Genomic DNA, 8455 nt, shown 5'->3' on the forward strand with positions numbered 1-8455 from the left:
GTACCGCTATTCGGAACTTCTATATATCCGAACGGCATGCCGGGAGAGCACTTGCGACAGAACACCCGCGATCTCGTCGCCACCTAGTGCTCCCTGGCCCGAACTCAAGGCGTCCGGGGAGACGAAACTCTCTCCCCTCCACTAAACGCCTACAGAGTTGAAGTACACATCATAAGCAATGCAACGACATAAAAAAATCCTGGATAGACAGTGGTAACTAGTGGTACCTCTTATTGAAAGATTGCGTTGTTGAGAATATTGTCGTAATTTGGGAATAAAACTTGATGTTTCTAAAGCACCAGTAACTTTTTTAAGTTTCTTACGTAATATTATTACATACTTATCCATCCTTGTTACATAAAACGATATAGAGCTGCAAAAACCCATCATGAAAGATAATGCATAAGATGTTCCGTAGTTAAAATCGCGATTAGTTATGTATTCTTATTCAAATTTAAGTGATCACCAAAGCTACACCACTGAACAAAATGTCTTTAAATTTTTTCTGACGTTACTTCAATTCTCCTGCATGAAGATATTGTACAAGTTTCCTTCGGATTTATTAGGTGACTTTTGGCCACTTTTTCCGGTCTTCTGGCCCACTGTGCACTGTGACAGTGTTTGAATATGTTGTTTTAACAATGAATTCACATTTATCCCTTCCATTTTGTCAAAGTGTTGCTTTGACAATCTTGACAGGCTTAACAGTTTTAACAATCCTGACAATGCTTTCACAGTCAGTAACAGACAAAACATTTGTTTAACACCATGACGACCGGTAATTATTTATATGCGTGAAGTTTGTAACAAATAACATAATAAAACTAAATACAGAAATAATGCCACGTAATAAATCGTTTGTTATTGCTGCAAAGAATGAAAAAAATCAATTCATGAATAGAATAATCTAAAAAGAAAAAAAAGTTATCAGAATGCTGTCTTGAACCGAACTTGCATGGATTACAAAATAGTGGCTGCACGGGCACTTAACCTGCTCGGCTATTTCGGTTCAACTATTCATTGTATTTATAGTACAGCTGAAAAAATGCATAGATATTTATGCAATTTTCTCAAAAAGTAAGGCCCATACACCCAAAACCCTTAACACGATTTGTACTATTGACCTCCCGTTTCGAATGCACTAGAGCTCATTCGAAAGTCGAGTTAGCACAGACCCGAGCAGTTCATTCGGGTCGACGTACTGTGAGAATGCTGACAACCCGAACGAAAGTGGTTCACAAAGTGGTTTCATGAAAGTTGTCGTATTGAAATATCCCGGTATTGTGTATGGATTTACAATTTTCATGGCTTATGTCGAGAAGATATTCTTGTATCGCGTTTTCTACTGGTACTAAATGGCTGAACATTCCGCATCGAAAGATTGTGCGTTGGATTTCTATTTTACATTGTATGACGGAGACTGTTCTGAATTCTGTTAATTGTAGTAGTCGTATCGTTGTGTTGGTTACCCTAACGTCTGCATAGTGGAAGTCGCATTCTCCGGTGTCCAGTAAAGAGTACGTTGACACGATCGGGTTGGTTGCGCCACAATCAAACCCGATTATTGCTTGGCTAATTTTGAATGTGCTTTCACTGGGCGAGTAGAACCCACCTGTGAATAGAACCTGTTGTGGTGAGTCGTCCAGGTATGAAGGTAGGGTAGATGGTTCGAGTGAAGGTCACGCACTTCCGATCACAAGTATGTTTATTCACTACTGGTACAGTCTTTCGATTCGCTAGTGTTTTACAATTGAAGTTTACGGAACCTTGCTCTGTCGAAGCACTGAGCTTTCATAGCAGAGTCGTGTAGATTCTTGTTGGATCGAACTCGGAACGATACTTCGCGGATTATATTCGCGGATTTTAGTACTTGTATTTGTATCGAATTTCGAACTGCCCGCGGCGCGGATTATTACTTGACATTACATTACGAACTGGCGAACTGCCCGCGAGCGTGTTCGATCGCGTTATTTGATATTGATGAAAGAGTCGCAGCGTTTGATTTGTTCCATAATTTGCTTTCCTCTTGAAGTTTTAACAGATTTTACTTCGATCAGATCAAAACTGATTTTTTGCAGCAAGAAATTGGTCAGTTTAGGGGTAGTTCACCCCCTAATTTTCACTCCTCTTCCAACATACCTAGGCCGATTTTCGTCTTCTATCGAAAGATACTTTCATACCAAAAATCATCAAAATCGCTTCACTGGTCTCAAAGATATCGCAATTTTTCCATTTCAGCCCCCATTTTCGAGGGGTCGTTTCACCCCCTAAGTGTGTTTTTCCGCCGATAAAAGAAATACGTGTCTCTTAGTTTTTCATGTATTATAACATATCCAAATTTCAGAAAAATCGGAGTCTGACACTTCCGTAGGTTTACTTGTGAGTTTCGTTGAAATCGGAGACGGACAGTTCGGTATGGTTCCTTGTGAGTGAAATAAAAATAGAACGACCAAACAGCTTAAAATGAAGAATATCACCATCCGTTCCACTACGACCACCTGCAATTAAACCACCTGAACCACAACCAATAACGCAGAAACAGATACCAGTCTTCACGCTAGAAGAATTAAACTAAATATACGGAATTCAGGAAGAAACGCAAGGCAATACGTATAAATAAACATACAATTCAAAATAAAAGGATAATTTATTCAAAAAGGGAGGATTCACTAAATAACAATGTAAATAAAATAGAAAAGAATTTATTCAGAAAAAAAATATATGACGATAATAAAAATAATAATAATGACAATAAAAATTAACGTGAGCAAGCTTCGTTCAATTTTGCTCAAACAAGGGCGCAATATCGAGAACTCTGTCCTCGTCCCACTATAAAAGCTCCTCGAGATATCGCCGGAAGTCGCTACAAAATTGCCAGACAGCCTTCCGGTATGCCACACTAACCATTCCGGGACAGTACAAGAAGCGGTCACCAGTACGCTGAGAAAAGAGACAAAGAAAATAACATAAGACAAGGTGGTGAAAAAAAAAAAAAAAAAAAAAAACACGACTACTCACCCAGTCTGCAACCAAGGAACAGCTCCTTCCTTGGCTTACAAGGGGACCGCCAAGGTGAGAACATCACTTTTGGATCGGCAGTAGGTAAGTACAAGTTGTAGTATACATACAGTGTTATAAAATCCTCGTCGGTTTTTATAGAATGAGCCTTTGTTTTCGAGATATTGCAGTTTAAACAATTCTGTGCATATGGTATTTCAGTTGTGAGAGGTGGATTACAACAACGGTGCCATAGGTGAGTGAGTAAGGTAACAGGGTGGAAGTCTGGAGGTTGCGCGTTCAAAACCTGTTTTTGGAGGTTGAAATTTTTCTTTCTTTAAAATGATTTTTTCCATGCAATTTGTTTTTGATTTTATTCCATATTAATTTTAAAACAAAGAAATATTAGTAAAAACATTTGTGTATAAAAAAATATTGTATTTCTGATACAGTGTATTGCTCGCGTCTGGAAGTAATTTTGCATATATACTGGAGAAATGTCTTTCTGTTCGCAATTGTTACACGATGAGGCGTACGAGGTAAAGCATGGTAACCGAACTAGGGATGGGCAATATGTTTCGATTAATTAAATATCGATAGTTTTTTTCCTAATAATCGATTACTTTTGTCGATGTTTAAACAAATCAATTAATCGATTATCGATACTTTTTTACATAACATCGATATTTTTTATCTCTGTGAGAAAACTGAACAGCATGATGCGAAGCGCACTTGAGCGTATAATTTTCGAAAAATATTGTATGCTCATTGGATATAAGTTGTGTTCCGAAATTCATTGCCAGCACTGAAAATCTGTAATACGTAACTAGTTTCCAGCATTGGCAGTGAATTTCGGAACGCGACTAAATAAGAACGCCATACGCATTTGTGTGATTATATTCTTGTAACTCTTATTAATTGTTCTTCATTCTTATTTTGTGATCTTAGATTTAAAAAATTATCTTATCCAAGAATCGTTGAATAGTAGAAACTTACCTCGTGCTATTCTGTTTCTCGGTACAGCAGCATTCGGCTTCGATTCTTGGTTATGACTGTACCGACCCCTGCTGACCTGACGTTCGATCGTCGGTGCTGAGCGGATTGCAGGTTTCTGGCACTTTTTACTCAAATCTTTAAACGTTAATAACTGGAAAACAAAGCCGTAAACGCTATTTCGTTATTCTTGATTTTCGTCTTATTTTGATCTCTAGAATTACCCCTTAAAATATTGCACACCTGTTGTCGAATACCCTGTACATCAAATACCCCACCAGGTGTACAAAATTTCCAAGCAACCATAGGACAATAAACCGATGAAGCACTTGACAATACTCGGAACCAGCGCATTCAAGACACTCGCTGTCTCGGCGCATACCCTCCACAATAGAGGATCCAAGAATCACAAATTTCATTCTAGAAATTTAATAAAAGAAGCCCAGAAGTGTCGGTCTACAATATTATTCAATACACGCACTATAGCTCCGTTATGCACCCCTACCGCTTCAATCTCAGCGGGGAGGGAGTAAATGGTCACCCGAAACCATTTACTTTTTATAACACACCGATTAGTAAAAGTACAAAGAAGGACTAGCCAAAAAATTACCCAGAGCAACAAAATCACGCTAACTAACAAAATATTGTAATTATACTCATCTTAAAATTGTAAGATTCATCTAACTCATAAAAACATAAACTATGAATTTGGATAATACAACTGCTCTATAAAATCCTTACAAATTTATTTGTTGATATCGTATCGATATGCAACAATCTAGGTGGCCAGGTGTCACGGCCTGTGACGCATTCTTTAAACTCCTATTTCTCCGTCCAAATTCATCGTTCCGCAAATTCTGAGTGAGCAGTTCATTCGTGAGCAGACAAACATAAATTGTCTCACCGTCGATGTCATTGTTATTTCGTCTTTCCCATGTAATAGCTCATCTAGCTTAAACATATCGGTCAGTGTCTCCCATATACTCGATAAACTGGTGTCGGCTGAAACAGTTATCATTGTATATGTATGTAAACATCGTGTGTGTGAATGCGTGCACGCTGAGATTTCAATTTATTAGTCTTTCTCTCCGTGACTTGCAAGTACTGTTCGTTGCAGCTAACAATAAGTTGCCGAGCACCTATAAACTGATCCGACAGAGGAGCAAGGAGACTGTGCGTTCGCTCCACCTAATCCCCTCCAGGAACCCGTAACTTGAGAAGTCAGCGGTCACATTGCATAGGCGTAAAATTTCCATATTCGCGGAAGATACATTTAACTATATAAACATGCGATTTTTTCGGGATATTAATGGATTTTTTATTGTTATTGTACAACAGTTGTTAGTATACAAAATTTATGTAAATCACAGTATGGAAAGTGTAAAAACTCTCCTATTTTCTTAATAATGTAAACCCCGAATCTACGTCTACGTCAATGTGTCCGAATCGTTGCTCCCTATCACCTCATCTCATTCTGTTTCAATTTCTGTCCTTAGCGACGTTCGTCGCGCGATAGATTTGTGGATGTAAGGGCCGCGGCCAATAAACATAATACATGTGACTGGAGGCAGGTCAACGAATTTGATTGGACGGCAACTTAGCTGCAACGAACAGTACGTTTCTCACCATGGTTTTGCGATGTTTCGGAACGATATAGTGCGCAGTTATAAGCACGTGCTTTAGTGTAGATACATAGATAGATAATAGATATTTTATTATTGTTCAGAGTTGAACAAACTACACAGTGAAATGTATATAAATATAAAGCATGGGTTACTTAAAAGTACATAGAATAATTTCTATGAAAGAGATACATCATCAGAGAGAGAGAGAAAGAGAGGAGAAGAGGACACCACCGCGCTCTGTCTTTGTCTCGCGTTGCGAGATTTTTCGTAGTTTTAGGGATTTTGCCCAAGGAACGTCGCGCACTGCAGGTATCTCTCCCCCCTCTCTTTCTCTTCTTCGCTTGCGCGTAGGTGTTTGCGCTGGCTGGCCTTTCACTACGCACCCGAAGTTTTCGTTATTTTAAACAAAGGACTATCCTTTCCAAACATGTCTCACCCCATACAAAGCAATATCTCGCCATTTTTAACCGACTTCGAAAAGGAGGAGGTTACTCAATTCGATCAGTATGTATGTTTTTTTTTTTTTTCTTTCGTATTATTTTAACTTGTGTCTCACTCTCCTTTATCACGATTATATACCTCACCGCGTCCGACGAATTCGCACCGACGCACAGTGGGGCAAAATGCTAATCTAGCAGTGCAAAATGACGAACGCTTATAATGATGAATGGTTTTGTATTCTATGCATTCTATACGTATATTAAATAAATATAAAAAAGACTAATAAAGTTCCTTAAGGTTGTTGGAATAGCGTTTTTTGGAAAAATAGAGAGTTAGGATACAGAGAAGGAAACGTATTTTGAATTAGAAGTCTTGTTTTAATTTTCAGTTACAATAAAGATAAATTCTTATAAAATTTTGTTTATTTAAAAAAAATATAATTTACAAAAATACAATTTACAATAAAAACAGCAATAATAAAAATAAGAACAAGATAATATTCATATCTTTGAAGCATAATTACTATGAATGTACGAGAAGAGTTTTCATTTCATTTTCAAAGGATGGTGTTTTTTGGAAGCGTAAACTTTTCTTGTTACAAGATATTGTAGAAATTAATGGATCTGATGTGAATAATAAACTATAAACGAGCACTTCCTCGTGTTGTATTGCCTGAATCTTCTCAAATCTTTGTTTCTTGCTTCAAGTGCTTCTTCAGACAACATTCCTATAGGCAAACTAACAGCCTTTATAATGTCCGATCCGTGAATTAAAATTCGATGGATACTGGAGGGCATATAAAACCATGGGTATAAATTAACATATAGTTTTGCAGTTTCTATTGCATACTTATGGAAAGCCTTCGCATCAATTGTACATCCACTTGATAGGGTTTTTAATATTATGTTACATCGTTTTATCAAATTTTGGTCCACTCCAGTGATGTCTGAAACTTGTTCGTAATTTGCAAAAAATCTTCTGGCTGTATTCCCATTGTTACGTCGCGAGCGAGTTACGGCGCGCGACGTACAAAATATAAAAAGAAAGATTTTGTTGAGTTAGAAAATTTGATGATTGATACGGATCAGGACGGTATTTTCGCTGCCACCAGTCCCGATCGCGCTCGACGATGTTAGGTCGTTAACGATCGGAACAATTAAAAAGAGTCGTTTAATTTTTATAATAAGATTCGGAAGTTGTTGTATTGAGTTCGTCAATGCTCTAGTCCCATACGGGCCCCTCGTGTGAATTCGTGCAGGAAGGTAGACGTAAGGAAATGTTAAGGGTGTTTGAATGCAAATGATTAAAAATTTAAATATGGGTAAAATGTGTATAATTGTAAGAAAAATAATTACAACAAAAAGTTATTTAACAATGTGTACGAGCTGTATGAAATATATGTATAGAGTATTAGAAAATAACAGGTTAGAATGAATATTAGATCAATGTAGTTACTTGAAATGAACCTTTAACAGAAAATTGACAAAACTGTTGACTTTAAAGATCGCGATTCGAACTTCGGTGTTTGCTTGTTATATTTTCCTACGATCCGAAAAAGGACGGTCCCAGTAGGATACTTCCAGGACTAACAGTCTCGTGGGCCGTCTTCACGCTCGTGTAAACGAAAAATGATTTTATTGATTACCTCGTATTTTGAACGGAACAATCTAGTTGGAATACTTCCGCGACTAACTGTCCCTCAGATTGCCGTTTTGCCCTCACTCGACACCAGATTCGTTGTGTTAACGAAAATATGAAATGTGCAACTCACCAATTCGATGTAATACAATATTTGCAATACTTTAGGTTTTTAATACTCTGATGATGGTCTGAAATCTGGAAAATCGAAGAGAGGATGAGAACCAGTTACACTCGCACTACGCGTTCGCGTTCGAGCCTTTCTTAACGGGGTTACGGATACGAAATACGGTTGAGAAAATACGAAATACAACGCGACGCGGAAAAGAATATTAATTATTATCGGACGATTTAAAATGAAAGAGAAAAGGATAGAAATTGAAAAGTATGAAAAGATTTTACGTATCCGTATGAGTCTTTGACACGATAATCGCGAATTGAAACTCTCCCGACACTCTGCCTCGTTACACGGAGGAACTTTGCCGAGCAATCAGATTTCGCGATACCGTAGACAACTCTGTCTCTACGCGGACACGGGCTCCCCGTCACACACCTTGCGATTCTTCGACGAAGAGTGATTTGCCTCAGTCAAGCGATCGTATCTCAGGGTTCGACCCGCGATCATGGGCCCAAAGTGGGGACATCATTTGGCAAATCGGGGTACGTGTCGAAGGGGAGAGCCCGCGCGTATTGGTTTCGTCTAGGCGCGTTTCCCGAGTTCTCATCCCTCCCTGACCTTCCTCTGACTCTGTCTAATAGTT

This window comes from Osmia bicornis, unplaced genomic scaffold (assembly GCF_907164935.1).
Source record: "Osmia bicornis bicornis unplaced genomic scaffold, iOsmBic2.1, whole genome shotgun sequence".
In the NCBI taxonomy this organism is placed as follows: Eukaryota; Metazoa; Arthropoda; class Insecta; order Hymenoptera; family Megachilidae; genus Osmia; species Osmia bicornis.